Source organism: Blennius ocellaris, assembly GCF_963422515.1.
Source record: "Blennius ocellaris genome assembly, chromosome: 11".
In the NCBI taxonomy this organism is placed as follows: Eukaryota; Metazoa; Chordata; class Actinopteri; order Blenniiformes; family Blenniidae; genus Blennius; species Blennius ocellaris.
In genome coordinates this window covers 19,678,203-19,703,081 of record NC_137660.1, presented here as the reverse complement: position 1 = coordinate 19,703,081, position 24,879 = coordinate 19,678,203, and the positions used below count along the sequence as shown (strand labels likewise).

At 40.5% G+C, this 24,879-nt stretch overlaps 1 protein-coding gene across 1 annotated transcript in view; it reads right to left on the bottom strand.

Annotated features, from left to right (window-relative positions):
• Window positions 1-24,879, bottom strand: part of roraa (RAR-related orphan receptor A, paralog a) — a 184,269-nt gene that overhangs the window by 133,958 nt on the left and 25,432 nt on the right. The window lies entirely within an intron of this gene.

Sequence of the window (24,879 nt, the reverse complement as noted above, 5' to 3'; positions counted from 1 at the left end):
GGTCACGTCTTCGGTACGGATGAATCCATTCGCAGCAGACACACCTCGAGAAAGGTTTGTAGTAGAAAAAAAAAAAAAAAAAATCTTCTGGGAATACAAAACAGGATGTATGATCATTCTTCAGGACCGATCAGACAGAGCACAAGTACAGAAGTTGACAGTTATTATGAGCTATGAGTTTACAACTGCATAAAAACCTGTTTTTAGCTTCTTTCACTCTCAACCATTATCCAAATTTGGAAAATAACCATTGCATTCATTTGTATAAATCCATATGCTGATTATGCGGCAAACAGCAGTGTTTACCATCCAGAGAGCAAGGAAGCCATCTTTAATTCATTAGAAAAACACACTTTGTGGGAAGACTTTCAGAGGAGGCTTTACATTAGTTGCCCTGCTTTAATACATGATCAGTATGCAGCCGAGCCCCATGTTAAAGTAGTGGATAATGGGTGAAAAAGGCTGGGGTGAAATACCGTCCTCCTCCAATAAGCCATTAATTAGTGTTGAAGGAGGTGAACGACGTGTTCAAAAGCAGAGGATTTTTCATTAGTCATCCCGCGGCTGCCACACTAGTCATAGAGAAGCACAATTAGCCCTCGTACCGGCAGCACGGCCGCCAATCTGCTGTGGAGCCAGCTGTAGGATGGCGCTGTCACAATCTGACAGAGGACATGACCAAAGTAATGTCCGAGCTGTCCGTACATGATGTCAGTGTCAGTGTTCCTTCTTGATTGAAGTTTCTTTTTTTTTCTTTCTTTTTTTTGTGTCACACATTTGCATTGATTTGAGATAACACGTGTTCTATTATGGCATATCTGGCCGTCATAATTAGACGGCTGGAGCAGATTCCATGAGACGACACTGCATGTGATCTAATTAGCATTTCATTAAGCCACTAAATCAAAGTTGCAGGACATGGGGTTTTGTTTCAGAGGGGTTTTTTTTTTCACTTGTTAGGGGGCAGTTCAAGATTGTTCATTGACTGAAGATGTTAAATGAGCCACTATATTAAGACAATGGTTGATATTTTGTGTCCAACCTAATTTGGTGCACAAGAGTTAGTGTAATCAATTCTTTGTGACTTATTATAAATGAGAATGACAGTGAGTAGGATGATGGTGGGAAAAGATAACAAAAACTTTGTAATTCAGTGAACTAATCCAACTTTGCATCCAATCAGTCCAAAATGCAGTTGCTAGTCTTTTAACCGGAACAACCCAGACAGCCCACATTAACCGAGTCCTCTCCTCCCCTCACTGTCTCCCGGTTACCTTCTGTGTTCATCTTAAAATACGAGTGCTAGCTTTTAAAGCATTACATGGCCAAACACCTTCTCACGTTCCACTTCAGCTGAGATCTGTTGACTCCTGTGGTACTTTCATGAAGCAGTTAAAAACATTTTTATTCAGACAGGCCTTTGACCTGGAGCGGCTCAATTTTACTTTTTTGTATAACTATGCATGTTTATATAGTATCTGTATTATATAGCATTTTTACTGATCTTATCTGTTTAGTTTTTTTTTAATGTTTTTATTGCCATAAAGTACCTTGCGACTCATGTCTTTGAAAGGTGCTATATAAATACATTTCTATTCTATTCTATTCTATTCAAAATCACATATGTTGCACACCATCCATTTTACATATAATTAAATGACTGTGTATGCCATTAATGAAAAACTTGAGTTATATTTCTTTTTTTAATGTTCTAGTATCTCATGCAAGTCAAAATGTTGAAGATCCCTGAGGCAGACAGTGGTTTGCTCTCCTCTAACACACAAGTGACACAAAGAAAAAATGTTGTCTTTTCAGCTACTATTCTCAGTAAGTAACCACATCTCCAGTTTATTTATCAATTTAACATCAATTCAATGTACCGGTAGGTATAATTTTGACCAGTTGTTTCTTCCTCTCCTTTTCAATATAACCAGCAAGCCAAAAAACTATTTGCCCCCCTGGTGTAGTTCCTCATGCGTAGAACAATTTGCCGATGGTAAAATCTCATATTTACGCGCAAACCAGCTAATTAGACGCAAATCTTTTTACAGCCACATCTCAACTGCTCGTTCAAGATGTGTAATTATCTCATCTTTCCATAACCTTTCCATACATTTTTTTTTCTGTACAATATGTAACTAATGTTTCCTTATACATCATAAACTGTGCGTAAACACTGAATGTACCACTAAAATAAAGCATGAGTCAGGTTTCAAAAGATCAAGGCCCCGGCGTTAAACTTGAGACGCTTGTACTCTGGACAAGTATGGCAGCCGTCATGAGTAGAGCAGGAGGATTGAAAAAAGAAGAAGAAGGAGACAATTCTGCTGTGAATGCAACAGTCTCTATAATGCTGAGCGATTCTTCCCGACTCGTGTAAAACACATAGATCTGCACACACGTGTACGCAAGCGGCTTCACTCAGCCTCTCGTCACTGGTCGCCCTCCAGCTTTTTTATTTATTTGCTTCCTGTCGCGATTCGTTGATAAGTGGCAGAGAGACCAAACAGTGAAAAGTAAGAAAACAACGCCGATATAGTCATTTAAAGGGAGTCTATTTTGAGTCAGGGACAGCTTCTCTCTGCGTTACCGAATTAATCAAATCCAAAGGACATCATCTTCAAACTCGACATCCCCCTAAAGGCGAGCATCTCATTCTGTATGCAGCTGAGGAAGCTTCACAACATCCTAAAAATACAGCGCTCCTGGAAGAGAGGTGCTCTACCAGTCTGAAGGGGAGCATGAAGAAGTAGCAGGCCCATGGGAATAGACATTGTGATTAGATGCGAAAAGTCTGCTTTCATAAACAGCATTAGTTCTTGTTAGACATCCCACCCCTCCCACAGACGCAAGACCTCTCTGTTTTGCAAAGCAGGGAGAAGGCATTATTTTATTTGCGTTTTCCTTTTCTGAGATCTTTACCCCCACGTGTTAAACACGAGTGGGCAAAAGCTGTTCCTGTTAGACAGGTGTTTGGACTAAAAAAGCCACATTCATCATCCTGTCCCCACGTCAAATAACAAGAGGCCATCTCAACCTGTTTGTTTGGTGTTTTTCCCTCTTTCACCCACCACCTCCTTTGAGCTAATCAATTTGCTCCAGGCGATTGCCGTGAGTCTGTGATGGAATAATAGGAGTCCAATACAAATTCCTAATGCACCAATTGCATCAGTTTATCAATTCAAGTCAATGTTAGTATGGTCTCAAACAGAAAATTAAACAGTGATGTGGTGTTTCACAGCTTGTTGTTTGACAGTGGAGGCTGTGTCATCCATTTAAAGTACACAATTGTTCTTTGTTTTAAATAAAAAAAGTTACACTGCACCCAAATATATGTTTTTGAAGGAGTACCTGGAGGAAAACCACACATACACACGCACGCACACATCCCCAATAGAAAACTTTTTGTTGGAGTTAAATGATATTACTTGAAAATATCTGGTTAGTCCTGGTGTATAGTCTGTAACTATTATAACAGTTGCAGTTGTTGACAGAAGCAGTTTTTCCATTTTAATCTGTCTCTATTAGTATTAAAATGTGCTTTAATAAGTATTTGAAATAGATAGAGAATGTTGGAATAAAATAATTAATTGTTATGACTTTCTTCCAAAAAAGTAAAGAGAAAAATCATAAGGCATCCCCTTCATCCCCAGATTTGTCCTCCTGCATTCCCACACAAGCAATAAAAGCACACATTACATATAGAAACTGCTCTCTGATATCAGCCTCGCATCAGCCAGATGCATTATGCAAGATATTTCTCTAAGGAGTAAATCAGAATAATCAGAAATATCATAAATCTCCATTGGTAATAGTTGTATTACAATTTAATACTCAATAATTAATGTCATTAAAAGGGTAAAAGATGCTCTTTTGGGTGAGGTAGGGACTTCAGGTGACATGAATACAAATGACATGACACAACATTTCAATTCTAAAAGGTAATGGGAACAGACTCGTTTACTGCCCATCACTCAACGTCAGAGTCTGTTATCAACAAATTTGTCTTTCTGCCAGGTTGTCACTCTATTGACTCCCCTATTACTCTTCTTCCTAAATTCAAGAAACATAATTTCAGAAGCAAACACGCTTTGAAACATTATTAACAGAGAAAAGGAGACTGCTGTGCCAGGCTCACAGTTTAAATGAAAAGAAGAATAAAAACTGCATTATTGCACTATGCAAAGTATTCATTCTGCACGAGGCGTGCTTCAAAGACTTCAAAGAATTCTCATAATTAATCAACCGCACAGTTATTACAACCATCTGCAGAGGTTTTGAAATGTCCAGTAGATGGAGCTGTGTAGGTTCACTATTTGTTTTTTTATTATTATTATTATTATTATTATTACATTTTTAAATCAGAATATGAGATAAGCAATGATAAACCGTGGACAAATTTCACTCTGAAACAGAAGTAACTCATTTTAGTTTGACATCAATTGAACCGGAACGTAAAATTATAGCATAACAACCTGTCTAATTTTAGTTTCAGAGCAAAATTTACATTAAAAAAATGATGGAAATACTCACATTAATGCACAACTTGTATTTTTTATTGAAAGAAAAAAAAGTGAAATATGAACTCTCTGACACTGTCACTTCTCGGGTGCATTTTTTTTCCAAAGTGTGGCTTGGATGTTAATACAATTTTCTTAGCTATAGATTTGTTCATTTTCAGATATCAGAGCTACGATTACGGCTGCCATCTGCTGTTTATTTATGAATCACAACAGCTGTGGTTATAAGGACTACATGTAATCAGATCAAATGCAGATCCAAAAAAATGATGTCATAAAAACATTTCTATTTCATCAGATTCTAATCATGTTGACGGTCCAGTCAGTTTATCGAGATGAGACAAGTGTGACTTGTCTACCTCTATTCTTACTCAAACAGTGTGACCCCAGTGGATAAATTAGGAACAGCAGTTACTTTCATTAGAGAAATACATTTAATGTCTTCCTTGGATTGAAAAGAGTTGTGGTTCTGATTTTTGAGTTCCAATTTTGGCCTGTTGGTCACATTTTGAACACCATACACCGTAGTTTTCACTTGCCAATAGTAGATCAAATGTTGGAAAATGGGATTAAATTGCCTTTTTAGGACAATTGAAATGAATGTTTGAGTCTCCTGATGATTTCTAGGACTGCCCATGACTCTCCAGTAAAGTGCAACCTTGTGTTCAAGTGAAGGGTTTAAGTAAAATACATCCAATATATCATGATTCATTCACTAGATCAGCTTCAGTTTTCCTTCTTATATAAACGTCTACTTCTTTCGGTAACTCAAATGTACAGCTTTTTCCACTCCAGTTAGTCACTAGACTATTTTACAGCTCCGAGGCTGGAGGGAAACAGAATGACTGTTTTGTATGTGAAATGTTTATCAACATAAACGTTAGAACCCACGTGGGAGACATGAACAATAAATGTCACTTTTAGGCTATTGCTGTCCACATATACTTTACCACATGATGAGTTGGAGTTCGTGTACACTATCAATTTGTAAAAGCATTCAAATATATTTCTTTTTTGCTCACAGGCAAGACCCTTTGGGCTTTATCCATTGTGTTTCAAGAGACAATTTATAGCTAGACTAAAAGAAATCCTTAACACCATAGCACCATTTGAAAACAGCCAGAAGGAAGACACATTAAATTCCCCTAATCCATTTTGATTACAATGTCTTTTCATCTAACTTTAACAGCCATCTAAACAAATATTGCTGTGTGCTTTTGCACTGAGGCAGCTATTTTAGTGTAATGCATTTTGAAACTGGGCAAAAACTTGTCTTCGTAGCCTGCAGTCAAGTCGTGTATTGACTACAGTCAGGACGTGTTTCTTGCATGAAAACACATTTTCTACCCGACCGAAATATACATGTCAGCAATAAGTAGCACTGAATTGAAAGCAGTATTTAAAATCAAGAAAAAATCTTCTTCTCAGAAATCACAACATTTTTAACTTTACATCACACAACCAGCAAAGCAGTGAAGAACCAGGAAGTGACGACTGAAATGGACACAGGCCTTTGTGGTTTGATGAGGCGTCAGTTGGATATGAATATTTCAGTGTCGACGCTTGTTTAATTTTTTTGCTACCAGTTTTCCGTCAGTAAATCAGCATGCCTCTATCTATTCAAAACAAGCCAATCCGCCGCACACAAACCTGCCTGAACATTTCTGATACCGCTGCGGCTGATTTATTGTCTCGAGCAACACATTTGCAATTGCAAAGGCTCCTAAGCATGCACACATCTGGTTGTGTGCCACATCCTTGCCAGAGACTGCGGGATCCCGTTGTCCGTCAGTATTGTGAGGCGTCTCTGGGATATGGATGAAGCCATTTTGTGCACATAGTTCTTGTAAAATGAAGTGTATATAAGTAATAACATGCAGGAGGGTCTCCTCTCTGCACCATGAATGAGTCGCTCCTGCCGTGGGGAGCCGGTGACATGATTGTGATTGGACGAGACACAGAGAATCCAGATCAAAGCAATCTCTAGTGTTTTGGCCCCCAGCGCAGTGTAGAGCAGGCCCACACACACACACACACACACACACACACACACACACACACACACACACACACACACACACACACACACACACACACACACACACACACACACACACACACACACACACACACACACACACACACACACACACACACACACACACACACACACACACACACACACACAATGTATATACATACACATGAGGACTAACACTGAAACACATGCATCCCCTCCACCTTTTCACTCTCACACATGTATACTCGCAGAGTGTCACACATTCATGCACTTTACCTCACAGATTCAGTCTGGATCTCTCCTGACACATTCACACATGTACAGCCGACACTCTAATGCACTGGCTGCACAGTGTTGATTTGGATGAGTAAGCAGCAAGAGCCCAAGTACGCTCCCAGGTCTTTTCAAAGAGCAACATATACAATTTATACATTTAAAATGTTAATTATTTATATTGACTAAGAGGTTGAGACTATATGCAATGAGGATAAAATATGACTTAAAAATTAAAGCAGAAAATCTAGTTATTTTATTTATTTGAAGAATCAAATAATGACCATATTTTAATTGCAAAATGAATTACTAAATAAAAAATACAGTTAAATGTGTGCATTAAGGGAGCTCCACTCCTTAAAAAAAAACAAAGACAAAAAACATATGATATAAAATAAAAGAACTGAAATAACCACAACCACTGCTGCAATCCTATTTCCTGATAATGTCACATTCCACAATCTTATCGTTTTGAGGCTTTAACAATAACATATAGCTTCGGATTGTAGCGTCCAAGGGGGCATTTCCTTTCTGTGTAACTTTACAAGTATTGTAAATTTGAAACAAGAGAAAATGCTAGAAGTATAAATTATTGTTCACTTTGGTAAGATTTACACTTTCATCTCAGACAAACAGTTGTGGCCAATTGTCGCAAAGACAATAGCAATGTCACACATTAGAGATGTACTAAGAAATTGCTGGCTCTGGGATTAACAGGGAATCTCTGATCAGCCATAAAAATATGGCTACTGACGGGTGATGAAATGTATTTTATTTTGCCACAGTTGATGTGTTAGAAGCAGAAAATATCCAAAAGAGTGATCCAGTTAATGCCAAACCAATTCAAGGGAATCTCAAGCCAACTGATGAGTCCAGTCCATCAGAAGTTACTGCTGGTTCTGATAGAAATGGTGTCAGAACACACTTCACATCACAGTCCCTCGAATATGCAAATGAAACAACATGAGATAATATTAGCTTATTATGTGATGGCTGGTGGGTTGTAAGATGCAACTCTTTCTGTGGTAGTTATGGATATATATTACTGAATTACAGTTCCGTCTGCATTTGTCTCCAATACATTTGAAAATAATGCAAATCTAAGAATGTGTAATTTAAGAAATTGAACGCGGTCCACATGTCAATACTGACATGATATCTTCTCAATATTTTAAAGAAAACAACAACAAAAAAAATAATGCTGTGAAAAGGCTTTCCCTTTCCCCTTGAATCTGCCTGGTGCTGAGGGAAAGCCCGGCCCACATTTTGAAAACCACTGTTGTACATAATAACACAGTCCTGACTCTTTAACTCATTCATTCAATCATTTATGCTCAGTCAATTAAAAATTAACCACATTTACAGGCTGCAGTCCCCACAAAGTCGTCTTTTGTGCGCAAGAAGCAACGTTTGGACTTTTTTGCTTCGCAACTAAACATTTTACCGTTAATAATAATAAAACAAATGTAAATCTTTAAGATTTAAATGTTAGTGGCACCGCTCTGTTTTCTACTTTATTGTTCATGTTCAACCCGCTGTTTTGCATCAACAGGCTCCTCTCATGTCACTGCTACTCGGATGTCTCGTCTGACTGAGAGAGCCGAGGTGAATCTGAGGTGATGATGAGGAAATGCCCTGTCTGCTGCACGCAACAGCAGCACACATTTACCACGCTACAGATTCAGCTCCCCTGCCTCCCCCTCGACTGAAACGGACCATTTACAACACAAATACAATTATTTTCCCCCCAATATATTTAGCACGGTGGGTAATGATCTCACCGTGGCCAGCTGCCAGGATACATAAACACAGCATCCCAGTTTGAGTCCGAGGTTATGAGCGACATCATCAGATGCAAGCGTGCGCTGATACGCACGTGAACAGTCTTGGTCTTGCCCCCAATCACACACAAACACACACACACACTGAGGTTGGTGTCACGTTTGCTATGTATACACGCAAATCCAGGCTCTCTCTCTCTTTCACACGCTTTTGTTTTTGGAATCACGCACGTGCAGACGCAAACAGGAAAAACTCCTCCACTTGTTCGCCGCACAGTGTGCATCTGCTGGCAGACGGGGGCGGAGCTAAACCAGAGCTGAATGGGAAGATGTAGTGCCTTCAATGTGACCTTGCTGGTGACATCAGACCAGAGTCTGTTCTTTGTGGATGCAGGAGCAGACAGTTTCAGACTGGCACGCACACACACACACACACACACACACGCACGCAGCACTGAAATAGGAACGCAAAGCCGCGGTTACAAGACTCCCAGTCTTATTTCATACTTTCCAGTGGTAACAGTTAAATTGACATTTTCTGTTCCCGCCATCCCCCATAAATGGAAGCCTCCGTTAAATTGCTTTCATATGGTTAATCCAAATTAAGCATGCCCACAAAATAAAGATATTCCATTTCATTTGTGTAGCTGATGATTCCAACAAATCTTTCCTTTCCTTCTCTGTGCGCTTGCAATACCGAGCTCTTCGGATTGAATAACTTCAAATCTTGGAAAAGACCCAGTTTTTCTCAAAAGTGTTTGTACAAGACAATCCTCCATATTTGCCATGGCATGAACGATGAATATGCCAGTATTGAAGTGTTTTAGTGGCTTAGAGAAAAGTACATTGCAGTTGGAAAAAGTTGCTTAATTGAACCAGATACTCTATTGTGTAACATTCACGTTCTCCCTATAACCAACAGAGAGGAAAAGAATGTGTGAAACAGCTGAAAGAATGACAGAATTATCTTCATGTCGTAATTCACGCGGCTCTTAAAAGCCCGCTGATTTATCTCAGCAGTGGTCGGATACATTTCCTCCTTCATAATCAGTGACGAAAAGGGAATTAGAGCTGCGTTCATTAAAACAATTTCTTTATTCTGGTTCCTTCTGCTGTGTGCCCTGTTTGAGGGCTTTTTTTTTTTAATGTAAAGATTCTCTAGACAAAAGTGTAAAGATATTCTGGAGAAATACTGGATAAAAAGTACTGTGTACATTCATCGTATCCACTTCAGTTAACTCATCCCATTAGTCGAGCTTGCTGGGCTTAATCGGGAGGGAATTCAAATTGTTTAAGTTTCTCTGCAGTGACATGCTTTGATCATTTTCTCCATGATTTATGGCACCAAGATAAACCAAACACTGGAGCGACTGTGCACCAGATGTTTGAAGCAACCAAAGACAAGACAATCGAGAGGAGGGATGTCAAAGTAATTTTAAGTCAGAGTCCACATCCAGCTAGATCCCAACTGGGCTGGACCAGTAAAATGATAGCACTGGAAAGAATGGCAACTCGAATATGTTGCTTTTGTTTTGGTGCAAAGAATTACGAGTGAATTCTGAAAACACATTGGACAAAACCTTTGTTAAACAAGATTACATTTTGCAAGTTCTGACACTTTACATTACATACATATATATTAAATTGTGAGATAAAAATATAAATAACTTGCATTAGCTCTGCTGCCACTTATGTTGACACTTTAACCAGCAAAAAAAAAAAGACCTTTTCTCTCTCCTCACAGAAGGAAAGCAACTGCTTCTTTAAAAAAAGAAAAAAAGGGGGATATGGTCTTCAAGTCCAAACGCAATCCCTCCCTCTCCTCCCCTCGCCTCCTTTTCTCCCGGCTCGACACTTGATTCCCACAGGCTTCTGTTGATTCCTGCACTCCAGTGTTGATAGAGAGCAAACTGATATCATCCTCTCCAGCACACTAAAGCCTGTGTTGGCTTTTTAACCCGTCTACTGATAGAATTTTACCATTTTGAGTCTTGTGCATACCTGCTGATAAAGCAGAGAAGACATCCCTCATACTTTACACACACGCGGCCTCATTCTAACCTTAAAGTCAGCCTTGTACACGTCGACATTCAGCCAGTATTTACACCCTCGTTGAAGTGTGGGTTTGAATGAGAATAGCAGAACAGTGCTAAAGATATTTTTCTCCCCCCATTGTCAACTTGCATTGTTGAATTGAGGCAAGACACATCACTCTGCTGTCCCACGGTAAATGGGATTATATGCAGACAAGTCAAATGAAAAAAACACACGAAAAAAAAAAAAATCCGACAAGACACTCGGGGTGACTCAGTTTGCAAGTTCAAGTCAGGACACATTTCAACAGCTGGCTCTACAAGAGCTCTTGTGCAATTATCAACAGCAACAGCAGGGAAAGAGCCAGGAAAGGGCCAAACTTTATGTCATCCAATAAGACAGCACCAAAGCCAGTTCCACTTTAGCAAATTTATGAAGAAGCGTATAACAAGTGAATACTTCGCCTGAAGAAAAATCAGGTCGTGCTGCCTCAGCTGGCAATAACATGTCTGAGTGATTGTTCACCATCACCACCATGGACAGGATCTCTTGATTAATATATAATGGTTTCCATATATAATGGTTACACCTTAAAACTGTTAACTGTAGTTGCTTCACATTAACTCGTCATAGATCTCGACAATACTGCACAAACTTCGGAGGGCTCCCTCTTATCTAGCGGGGCTGCATTGTCGAGTAAAAGCAGCTGAAAGCCATCTGCTGTGGAGGAAGAACTGGCTGCCTTAACAAGTAGGCAAACTGTCAGAGAGGATTAATGCTCTACCTTAAACCTGAGTTAATAATAAATGGGCTGTTTACTTGTTCAAGGGGGAGGCCATAGATAACAGCACTCAAAACCCCTCCTCTTACTGCCAAAAAGATAAATTCTGGTTAAGTGGGGACCTGCCTGCATTGTGGCCTCCAGTTCCCCAATCATTATGAACAAAAACAAGAGTTTTACTCTCACTTACTAATGGAAAAGGTCAGATTGGATGCATGTGTGTGCCACATTCTGGAGGAGCCTTTGGGATATTTTGTTAAAATTCAGTAAATTCGAAGGCCTGACTGGACTGACGTTTATTTGCATTTTTCTTCCATGGGAAACAACACAATAACACCTCTGACAATTGACCATGAAGTCTTTATTACGCACGACCACCAAGTGCTACACCCATCTTCGTGGAACCAGCAGTGGAGGGCTTCAAAAGATCGCTGAAGGCGGCTTTAAAACCAGCGACGTGCATCACCTTCTTAGCTGCTGATGCATGCAAGAAAATGTGGGAAAGAAACCCCTGAGAAGGAGTCAAAGAAATGTCTTCTCTCTCCTTCACTCCTAGAGGGCTATATTAGCCCACGGTGGGGATTTAACTAATGAGCCTAGCTGCTCTCCAATGAGGGCATCCCAAGACAGCCTTTCTCCGACAATTGGTTCCAATGGGTTTAAATGCACTGGTCGTTGCAAAGCTCCACTCTGTCCAGGAGATTATAAGGTAATAAAATAGATGGAAGAGATGTAGGAGAGAAGTAACATTTTAGATTATTTCCTGTGATGATGATTGCCATAAAAAATTCAAGCCAGTAAGTCAGCGAGGAAAAGAGGCCACATATAATTTACAGTATAATATTACTTTTGATGCATATTAAAAATACATTAAATGCAAAAAAAATGAAAAAAATAAATTCATACTCAATTGAGCATTGCACTTTACCATAAGAAATCGGTTAAATTTACATTCAACTGTGTAGGGAATTCACAGTTCAATTAAAAGACCCTTTACTATTTTGTATGATCACTTCTGGGACCACCACTAAACTGTTCATATAGCCAGTATTTTATTTCTTGGCCAGTAGCTGCTCACACACTGCAAAGAATCCAACTTATATATAAAAAAAAAAGATCGCTCAGCTTCTTTCTCAATCCATGAATTGATATCTATTTTTTGTAATTTGCTGCTACTGTGCATGTTATATGCAATTCTGAGATTTCCGTTCTCCGCAAAAACTATCAATGATGCAATAATAGATTTCTGTGCCACTTGGGAACAGCAGAAAGACTAAATGTATCACTGCCAGTGAATCACTTTATAATGTGGATAAGCAAAGCATGTGAGGCAACACTTGTTTATTTACAAATCCAGCACACACACGGCAATATCAGCATCAATTTGGAATTTGTGCCTCTGTTCACATGATAAATGTGTCCGATACTCACCGTAGCCATAATAGTGCTGTTTTGGCCTTTCACCATAGAAATGCTTGATTATGTCAATCGGGATTTTGCCAACTTTGAACGTTGTTAAGTAGAGGGCAGGTAAGCGTAAACCGTGTTAATAAGAAGTGTTTTTTTAAAATGAAAAATTACTTCCCACTGTGGCTGGGGCTAAGTGGGGTTGGGGTGATGACAAGTATTTAATTGTTTACTTAAATATTATTGAGGAAATGCTCCAAAAAGAAACAAAAATAAATCACAATTTGGAGCCTTTCAGCTATTTTGTATTTTTGTGTCTCTCTCTGACAATAAAGTCAGCTCCAGCTCAGCTTTAATCAGACTCTGGTAATACATAACAACATTTGCGCTCATCTCTATTAACCCATTACAGGCATAGAAATGCAGATAAGCACAAGTTTAATTAAAAAGGTTTACTGACAATTGATACCATTCTGACCATTTTGTTCTGGCTCTTCTCCTGTGCATAGGTTCTGTTTTGCACCAGAAACCTCCTCAGACATGACTGGTCAATACTTTTCAAACTACAAACAGAAACTTGAATGTCTTCCGGTACTACAATCTATTCCCCTTGCTTCCCTGAGTCTACATTCATGTGGACATATCTATTCATGGAGATTAAATAAAACCCAACTATGTTTTAACTCAAAACCAGAGCAGGATGTAAAATAGTTCCATAGAGACTTTACCTTTGTATGTTACAAGTGATTGCAAAAACTGGATCATTTTGGATTTTGGGTGTTAAATATCAAATAACTGACAGGTGGTGCATGGCAATTCAATATGGTTTCATATTACTGTCAGAATGGATACAGTAAAACAAAAATCTACAAGTTGTGAATCGAGTTATTTAATGAGATAAATGCTTAAAGGTTATTTGCTGTGATACTATTTGTCTGCAGTTGTTACCATTCAAATAGCTAAATCCTGAGTGGCATCGAGTGCACTCTGCATTCAGGCGGTGACCGGGACAGCCGGGAGATGCTCTGAATATCTAAACAGGAACACTCGCACACATAATGAAACATCTCACAAACATGACCATGATGTTTTACAGGCAAACAGAAAAAAAAAAAAAAAAATTACCATGACATCCAAACCATGGGGGCTCGGCATCCTCACGTCAGTGGAATATATTTTCGACTCAAAAATCTTGGCTCAACCCATTCATTCATAAAGATCTATTTCAATCTTTTGTTAAATGTGCAACCAAAACCTGCTATAATCCTGACTTTGTTACACGTGTGTAAGGAAAGGATTCTCTGGACTGTTCCTGTAACATGAAGCGCTGACAAAGAGCTTATGAAAGGGGATTAGAAGGCGCTTTTCAAGGTGTTTTTCCACATCAAACCTGCACTTTTTTTTTTTCACACACCACCAAAGAGCATGGGTGTGGCATGCAGAAAATGGCTTTTTCTTTCAAAATCTCTCTTGTGATTGCTGAGCTTTCTGACAAACCCAACATGACAAGATGTCGAGCAGCAAGAAAGGCATTTACAATAAACATCAGTCGTTGGAAGCTGTCATCCGCTGTGATTATTGTGCACATGCAAAAGTAAGTACATGGATTACCTTAAGGAATGAAACAGTAGATCTACTGATTGCTATTGACTGTGAATGTATCTACAGTGTATTTGTCATTGCCGCTGCACAATCACAGCTGACTTTATCCAAGCAGAACAGTCACATGGGTGTGTCCCTGTACAAAGATGTCTACTCAATAGCCTATGCTTTGTTTTCTTGACAACCAATAATAAATAAACATTGAACAGTCACTCACTGTCTCAAACTCTAAGCCTAGGTTAACCTCCCTCATTACTGAAATGTTTAGGCTCTCTTCTCATTGAACTCAAAACAAGGGAGTATAATTCCTTGTCTCTGAACAGATTTTTTTTTTTTCCCCAACAAAACCGGCAAAGGAGCATCTTCTCACTTTTCTTCGCTCCTCTCCTCCTTATTAGGCATCCAAGGGACGCTCATTTGCAACACTGAAACGATGCCGTGAATATCACCCTCAACTGCTAATTCTCAGAGGTCTCTGAGGTGGCATAAATCATTAAGACAGATTCTCCTCAGAGATGCTATGGTGGTCATGCACCTCTCGTGCCAAAACACATTTTGATTTCATTTGCTCTGCGCTTTGTCTTTGGCAAGCCCCATAACAAGTCGAGAGATGTTAAATATAACTCCTTGTTAAGATAATTTACGATCTATTCGGCTCATTGAATCACTACAGCAAAACAGACTTGATAAAAATGGGTGTTAAAGGGTTTGGCCACTGAGAGGAGAGAAGATTAAATGACACAAAATGCATCACCTCGGTTATTTTAACCCATCAATTGATGAGCGAGCAGTTGATTGAGTCTCACTGCAATAGGTGAGCTTTCCATCTGCAGCAGATGCAGTGATGTGCTATATGGAGGATGCTCATTGTGAGGGAACCATTGTTCTACTGCTAATCCTGGCTCAGCCTCTCAACCAACCAGCACTGGAGGCTTAAATGCAGCAGCTCCTTTAATTCTCGACTTCATGCTGCCGTTGTTGTGTGCTTCTCGTAAATAATACCAACCGACTCAAGAAACAGGCTCGCAATTGAATATGAACCATGTCTGTAAAAATGAATTGTGACGTGTAAATTAAGTTTTTTTTCCCCTCTTTCCTTCCCTTCCACTGGCTCTTGTTGTCTGCCAGGAGATGTGCAGTGGCAGAGATACGACTCTAGTGTCGAAGAGCACATCAAAGACGGGGCCTATGAGAGGTCTGCTTTACCTTTGAACATAGAATAGGATTGGAGGCTGCGCCAGCTCTCTGCAGGCAAGGCTCAGGCTGATCAGAGGCTGCCCAGCGCAGCAAATGCAGCAGCAGTGGGCACAAACACTCATAGTATAGTCAGTTTCAAAGGAGCCCTCTACCCACCACTGATAGCCTACACACAGAGTGAGCACAAGCTTTGCCACTGAGAGAAACTGAGACTGTACGCCAAAGCATAACACCCTGCAGAGCTTAGGCAGTGTCATATGGAACAAAGTTACAGATTCAACAGTCTCTCGCATAGTTTCTCCTAAATACTGCATTTCCCACTATGCCGAGCCAGCATGAGCCGAAAAGATAAGTGCACACTTGAATAGAAGCTCTCAGGGGGAGGTTCAGAGTGTCCACATATTTATTCAGAAAAACAAATCACACACACACAGACACCTTTATGTCTGTACTGGCCAATGGGAATTGGATGGCACAGATAAATTCAGAGCGCTACGCTGACCTGTTCCCAGGGACGGACTCAATTAAAATTAGCTTTATGTTTCTTTTTCGTCAATCCGTCTTCCACTTCTGCACAAAATATTAATTACATGAATCACAGTTCACAGTCTCGCAGTTAATTGTTCAGCAGTAAAGCATTTCACAGGGCCACAGCTGAAGCCTGGGAGATGAAAACAGAATGGAAAAGGGGGTTGGGGGGGCATTCAGGAAAGGAGGAGGGGCATTAATGCTTTTCCACTGTCACTGGACTGTAAAACGCAGATGGGACCCCCATCATGTGTTGTTTGTCAGTCGGCACAATAGTCATTGCATTTTCAAAACTCCACATCTATTAGTAATTATTATGATTGGAGGGAGATATAACCACACCACAAAAACATCTAAAGACTACATTAGGTAAAACATCTGTTGAATAATCAACACTGTGTGTGTGTGTGTGTGTGTGTGTGTGTGTGTGTGTGTGTGTGTGTGTGTGTGTGTGTGTGTGTGTGTGTGTGTGTGTGTGTGTGTGTGTGTGTGTGTGTCCGTGATACATTGGTGCTGAACAAATCAAATGTTCCAAGTGGAGGAGGGGACACATATTCACACCAAGGGGTCTTAATTATGAATGACAGGAGACATTTTCTTGAACACTTAGGTCAGAGATTCAAATGAGGCCTATCAACTTTACTGCAAGATGTCAAAATGTATATGAATCTTTACAAAAAACAAATACTGTATATACAAATGTTAAGTGCTATCTGAACAGTTTCTTTATTATATTTGTCTGTTTCCATCAGGACTTGATTATTGATAAAAATGACAGAGACATTTATGAGGGTATATTTTTTTTGCTTATGTTTGAGCCTATTTTGTATTTGTGTTCTGATCACGGAACTTGTGAGGTTTGCCGATGAAGCAGGTGCAATCACTGAGCTTGTTTTCCAGGTGGACATTACATAGGTTGTGAAGTGTTTAATAGGACTGAGACATCGAAACACCATCAAAAGATGAACAAATTGTGGATTTTTGTGGATGGTGATCTGCTCAGGATTAGCTGTAATGGAGGCTAGGGTCGACTCCAGCAGCTCAAAATTCTTTTATTTTTTTCCAGAAACACATTTGTTTGAACATCCCACACATAATGCTGTCCATTAACCTTCATGTCTTTGCTGAAAATAACAACTGATTGTTCTCTGCCCTTGAAAATGCAATACAAGATGCTACTCACCCAATAATAATATTAAATCTACAGTAACTACAGCCAATGCTGTGAACTCATCCTAAAATTGAAGCTATATTAAAGTCCTTAATCACAGTGGATAGTCTTGTCACTGCAGAGCAACATGATTTTAAAATCATTTGGCAAATTATCTCTCAAAAATGTGCGTGGGAAGGAGAGTGTTTATGAGCACAAACGATTATCAGGTTAAGTAGAAGAAACTCATGAGCAAGCGGTTTGCTTGCTTTGTTATCACTTCCCCCATATCTTTGTAACACATTTAGTGTGGACTCCACAACTTTACCAAAAAATGGTCTGTGATCTGGCTGTTCCCCACCAATTAAACAGATAATTATGCAAATGTGGCCTTTACTTAGTCGGCGAATGGGCAGAGGCAGCATCTAGCGTTTTCTACAGGCCAAAGGCTATCGCTACGCTCGCACAGGAGAGTCTACAGTCAGGTTAACAAACCCATTCATGATTTAGCCTCCCGTAAGTTTGCAGACACGTTTGCTCACAGAGCTCACCTTTAATTATCGGAAACGGGAACCCAACAAGCTGAAGTCAATGACCACAAGGAGGAAAAGAGAAAATAGAGGCACCCCTGCTGTCTGTGCAAGAACAACACCGGAATACTGTAATTGTGTACTGAATCTGTATCAGCCTCTTTCAACAGATGGGAACAAAATCACCAAGTGAAATATTTATCTCCAATGGACATAATAGCTGCTTTTGGTTTGCCCGGAGTAAAACTTTGGTCATGATCCAAATCAACCAAAATGGGGAAAATTAAGTGGAATTGTAAAGTGACAAAGGTGCCAATGCAGTTTTAGTATAAAGGAGACCTCATTAGTATTGGATGTATCTCTTCGAGCACGACGACTGCCAGATTGAGCGGTTCAAGGAGCGTACCGAGCCATTCAAGATGCACACTGCAACAAAATGCTAATGGAAGACACAAAGCACTGTGCTGACAGGATTTCGATACAGGGATTTTTAACAGTCAGAGGGAGAGAGAGAGAGAGAGAGAGAGAGAGAGAGAGAGAGAGAGAGAGAGAGAGAGGGAGGAAGCATGATGCTCGAGTGCTCTAATCCCACCTGCCTTTCTGTATGCTGGGGGAGGAGACGAAAGAAGCCCCCAGGAAGTTCAATATCTGCTTCTGCTTGACCACATCTCAGCCCCCTCGTTGAGAAGCCGCGTCTCTGTGGCAAGGTGAAGCAGCATGGCTTGAAGAGAGGCAGGATTAGACGTGGCTCTCCGGGCAGGCCTCACAGCTGAAACTTGCATGAGATTGCCAGCATGGAGTCACATAGGGAGAGGCCATGGGCAGAGCCCCCCCACCACCCCTCAACCCCAACCCCCCCCAAACCTCCGCGCTTGAACTGGACCCCCAGCTGCTCCTTAACCAAGGTGAGTGTGACAAGCCCTCTCACATAGCCCATCAGCCACTGGCTGCGGGGCTCTGCGGGGACTCTGGTGAGCTTCGCAGGTCCTGGCCACTAACCAGGCCCCTCCTGTAAGGATCTTGTAGCCACGCTGAGGTGCTCTTTAAACTGACAGGACTCGCGCTCCGGAGGCCGAGGTTGGGGCTTACCTCTGCAACGCATGTGTTTGTTTCTTAGTGACAAACAGAGGGCTGCTTGTGCCTGCAGAAAAGACACGCTGAGGCTGACATGTTTGGATTGGAGAGCAGTCAGGCCTGTCTACATAGCCGCAGTGAAGCAACAAGGGGCTGCCATAGAGCTAATACTGACAGAGGAAAAAAACCTTCAGACTGCAGGAACGAGGATGTTTTCATACTGTAGCGAGGTGCTCATGGATACTGGTAGAATAACAGAAAGGTCACAAACTTACTGTACCTTGCCAATCACACTAATTGTTACTGAACTCAAAAGAAAACATCCCCCCCCCAAAAGTCTCCATCAATGTCGTAATAGGTAATCATTGGTTAAACAATCTGTGGGATCCAATTCATTTCCTCCAGTTTCCATAGTTTATCAGACCTCTGTGAACAGATGTGCCAGATTTGTGTCAGTTACAGTAACATGACTCACTTTTTCCTCCGCTCAGCTCTGACTGTTTACCACTAAATAGATGGACTTCATCTTGCTGTATCCTCTATGATACTCGTTTGTTTAGGGAGAAGAGGAGACGGACACAAATAAAAAAGCTCTATTTGAAGAATGTTTTGATGGGAAAAAAAATGAAATGAATGAAGAGGAAGAAGAGAGTCAATGCAACTGACGATGTGATGTTGTGGTCCAACTCGGACAAAAACATGTTTGGTAATTTACAAGTCAGTTTAAATCAGATTGGATGAAAGCCTTTTAGAAAATGCTTTTAGCTCATGCTGGACATACAAAACAAAAAAAAACAAAAAAAACCCAACTTTAATTAAATAGATTTTGTTTTTAAAAAAAAAAAAAAACTTTCCAGAAATTTCTGTTGAAAGATATGAAATCAACTGATGATACTTTGTCTGGATATTTTGCAATCATAAATTCTTAAAATTTAAACCAGTGTGACCAAGTAATTCTAATATAATATATTAATATTTAGATTAAATATTTTACCAAAAATAAAAACATCTTGAAAAAATGTAAAATTCATACATGAATAATAATTATAACTCTGGTATTTTGTCCATGTACAGCTGAAAGTTCGTCTGTAGGCCCTTGCATCTGCTGGCATTTTTACACACGTAATGGACGTTGCATACAGATGTGTGCAGTGACGTTCCACACATCAGCAGGCTGGAGCAACATGTACGGCGCAGCACCTCAGAGCTACCTGATGGAGCGAAGCACACGCACAGCGAGATAGAAAAATCAAGTCTCTCTATTACCTTTCCACCACCAGACTGCACGACAATCACCGCACCACAGACATAAAGTTGAGCTGTGTTAATTTGAGCATTACATATCCACGGGCAATCTGCAGAAAGACACCAATTACACAGAGTTTTAAAGTGTCTAATTGAGGCCCTTCAGTCTGAATATGTTATTGCCAGTTCTGATTCAAGAATGAAGACAACATGCTCTGCTGCAGTCTGCCGCTTACTCTTCAAGGGATATGTGGTGTTAATAGGATGGGTGCTCAGCCTTTGGTTCGGCGTCCTCCTACTGAAGTAACATGCCACAGGGTGATAATCCTTATTTTGTTGCACTAGCTTATTACAATGCTAGCAGTAAATTTTGCATTTAACCACAGGCCCTAGCTGCTTGATGTGAAAGCAACCCTCCGGAGGGAGTGTCAAGTCTACCGCATATCATGAAATGTCCTATTGTGCTGTAAAGAAAACTTTTTAAGTTGAAAAAAAAAATTATGCTTAGAAAAAAAAAAAAAGAAAAAACCCAAGCATCACGTAAGAGAAAAACTGCAGAACGCTCTCATTTTTGACGTTAATTATCACCGCCATCCTCTGCGTTGATGTTACACTACACTTGAAATAATGACTCATGAGCTTAAAGTGAAAGCTTTGAGACAGACAGGCATGCAAAGACAGAAGGCAGTGATGAATGTGAATGATTTCTCTGACTTGAATTCAAAACTCCTCCAAATTGGAGCGCTGATGAACTTGGTTGGCCTTTAATTCCACTTTTGCTGCGCCACAAATGCAAAGCTTTGTCCACAGACTCGAGTCCGGGTCACACTGATTTCGATGACTCTAACTCCAAAAACAGCCACCCGACTCTCATTAGGAACCCCATGTTGGAGAACATGAATAATGCAGCACACTTAGAACACTGGCCAGCGTCTGTACATTCACCAGTGTGTTTGATCTTGTCAAGTTTAGCTCACATTTCTGCATTCATTCTGTGGCGTTTAACTAAGCAAGTTCCCCCGAATGCACACAAGGGTGTCGCAGGCAGTCACTGGTATTTGATGGGTATAAATATGGGAACGTTTGAAGATTAACCCAAAAGACTAATGCTGCTGTAACACTTGCAACGGGTAGATCAGCTAATGAGAAGCCAGCCCTGGTCTTTGGCATCATAAACATTTTTACCAAATGTATTCCAAAGCCCCCTGGAAAAGCAGCTTGAGAGTTCTTCCCCTCATGTACTGTACTTCATCTCATTACCAGAAGGAGTCAAAAACATCAACAAGAACTTTGAAGCTCTGAGCTCTCCGGTGAACCAGAAGGCACAGAGGTGAGAGTGGGCATATTAAAAAAAATAAATGAATAAATAAAAAGAAAAATGGATGAAAATTAAAAATTAGTCCATCCAGTCGACCCACTGAGGTGTTGCAGGATACAGTGACTCTATCCAAACAGCTGCAAGTAGCAACTTTGGACCAGAATAACTGTGTTCCTTTTATCTCATATACCAGGATTGATGCATCAATTGTCAATTTCAGACAGTTATTTAATATTTTTTATTTGACTATACGTGTTACAAATGTGGAAGCAATTGTCTGCAATAAGATGGTCATATTGCAGAAGGCCTGTACATAAACACAAAGCTGTAATTCTGTGCTTTCTTTCCAGATCCTAAAAGGTCCAACACTTTTGGTTCTGAGAAATATGTGTGCCAAATCCTATAAGATCATATCAACTAGATCAATAAATCAATTTTTGTAGCAATAAGGTTACCACATTATCTAAGGAAGAATGTAATCGATGGAGTCAGAAACAAACACCTTTCCAGTGTTTTTTTTCTAAAGAATCCAGTGACATTTTACAGGAGGTAAAAAAAGCCCCTCAGAGAAACCAGCAAACTGATGGAAGTTAATACAAAGCCATCATGTTCCAAGCCCGCTGATTCAAAAAGACTTGAACAAAAAGGGGGAAATAGGCATGTCAAGCTTTGCTTTATTGAAGGTCAGAGTAGCCTACTTGCAGTGTGGGCAATCTTCCCCTTAAGTCATTTAGCTTTAATTTCCACATCTGATATCACAAAACGTGCTCCCTGTAAGAGGGATAAGCTTAGCATTGGCCAGAGCTAAAAATAATAAGTCTTCGATGTTAAGAGACCAAGGTTTGTTCTCCCAAGTCATTAGCTGAGATAGCCGGTATAGTGACTTTTATTCCCTGGGAGGAGTACCGGAGGAATGGTACTCTGCCCGCTCTTGCCTTCAATGTCATTCCAAAGAGTTTAGTCTACTCCAAATAAAACAAGACTTTCCAAGAAATATGAATCTAAAAACCAACGGTTCTAGACATATTGAAGGTCCTTTTCCTCCTTATGAGCATAGTGCTGAAATTATGCTCTCACAAGTGACTTATTTAGTCACCAAGACGCAACCTATCAAGTCAATTTAATGATGATTATCTGAGAACAGTCCCCGGTGGATGACAAGCTGCTCCATCTGCATAAAGATAAGCATCATCTCCAATGCACACTGGAGAGATACCATCAATGCCCCTGTGAAAGCAAAGATGAGAAAGTTCAGCAGAATTACCACATGCTCATCGAAGAACTCAATTACAGTAAACAAGAATAGTTAATTTGTTGCCAGCAGATAATCAAACTGGATTAAGCTGATAAAAACTGATTTCAAGGTGCTGTGGCAGGCAATGTAGCGCGTGAGCCAAAACGTTTCCAGCGTGATAACTCAGCCGGCTCCTCCTTCGAGCACGTTGGGATATTTGATACAGAGTCACTCATCCTGCCCCGCTGACAGCAATGAAGGTAAAAAGTTAGGGGCTATAAAAATGATATACATGACAACGGCATTTCATCATGTGTTGTACCAGCTCCCAGATACTCGCTGTTAGCTCAGGACCCAGAGGAGCTTCTGTATCTCCATGATAAACTCATCTGGCATGATTTATTAACTAGTGAATCACACTCTGCTCTCGCTCCGCAACGCAGACACACACACACACACACACACACACACACACACGTCTCCACAGCGTCTCTGGAACAGTAAGCCTTTCCACAGGGACAGTCAAAGTCATTAGCACCTCCAAACTTTCTTCATGCTAATTTTTGCTTTGATATACTGGGTAGCTCATTTAAAACATAGTTCAGAAACATGGTGCTTAATGTTTAAAACTTTCACAACAAATACAACTTTTTTTGCTGCAATCACAGACGAGAGCGTCTCGGAAAAGCACATCTCTCAAATTCCTCAAGTTAAAAAAAAAAAAAAAAAAAAAAAAAAAAAAAATCATGACTCGTTTGTCTTTCAACTCGTCTGTGGATTCAGTGCCTCTGCTCATCAGTACAACGCCCTGCTCTGGCTAAAGTGACCTTGCAGAGGTTAGGCTAAGGCAGCTGTCTTATCACATCGGCCCTGCCCAGGTCTCAAGCGGTCCATCGAGTGCTCTGCTGGCACCAGACCGCACAAAGAATGCTGGCATCATTTCATTCTTTGAGCCTCCATCTGCCACGACTCTGACCAAGGGGCTACTTCTTATTTTAGACCATCTATTCGCATCCCCGCGTCCGCGTCCGCTCACACAGACCCCCACCGGCCCATCACCCCTGTCCCATTTAGGCCTCACATCCACTCTTCAAAAGCAAAACTTGGGTTCCCAAGGCGGAGCTGGGCTGAACTCGATGAAGTAGACTAGAAACATCCCACGTCCTTTCCCAAACTTTGTCAGGTGAAGGATAGTTCTGCTCCGGTGGACAGAGGAGCAGCGCCGCCCGCTCACTTACACAGCACTTTAAAAGGAAATCCCACACAGCCGTCACAAAGCAAACAGGACACACTGAACGCTTTCTAATGAGTACAGTTTATTAATAACGTGCTCCTCTGAACATTAGAACAATCAAATCTCTGCATTTTAACGATGTGCAATGATTTACACATGAGCACAACAAGCTCTCAAGCTTTAAGGGGGTATGCCATAAGCTCAAATAATCATTTTTACATTTTCAAATTGACACAGAAATCTATTCTGATTATACAAATGAAACGTGTTTTTCTATTATCATTCCCACTTTTGCTTATCTCGCCTCTTCATCACACACAAGTATACATCCAGTCCCAGTAGACAGATGTACACAGTAAAACATGGTGCGACCTCTTTTAGGAAATGCATCATAGTTTTTTTATGACCACTGCAACGACCCGGCACAGCAGTCCAGAGACCGCAACATCTGTAATGATGGATGGCCATCACATTAAAGCTATCAAAATAACCCCAAAAGAAATACATTTGAAGTGACATCGATGCACTGCCATGGGGGAACGGCTGGACATAATTGACTTCATATGCAGCGAGAGTGAGATCTGGCATGCAGCTGACAGCTCTTGCGGAAATTTTACACCACACAGACGGTGCCGTGGTGGATGGCGGACTGCGAAGACCAAATATTTGGTAAACGGCCTGTGTTTTAAATTAACATGCCACCTTCTTTTACAGACTTATGTAGAAATGAACATTAGCAGGACCATCACTGGAGAAAAGCCACTTTTTTGTCGAGGAGATTATGTAAAGACGTGTAGTAACATGAAAATAGATGTAAGGGTGACACCTTTTGATTGGTGCAGGCTTCAGTATTGTTGCTCCACCTTGTTGCCTGGGCAGGTACCTGCAAACGCAGTGCCAAGTAACGAAAGATTGCCAAAGAAGTGTCTGGCAGAAAAAAAAGAAGAATCA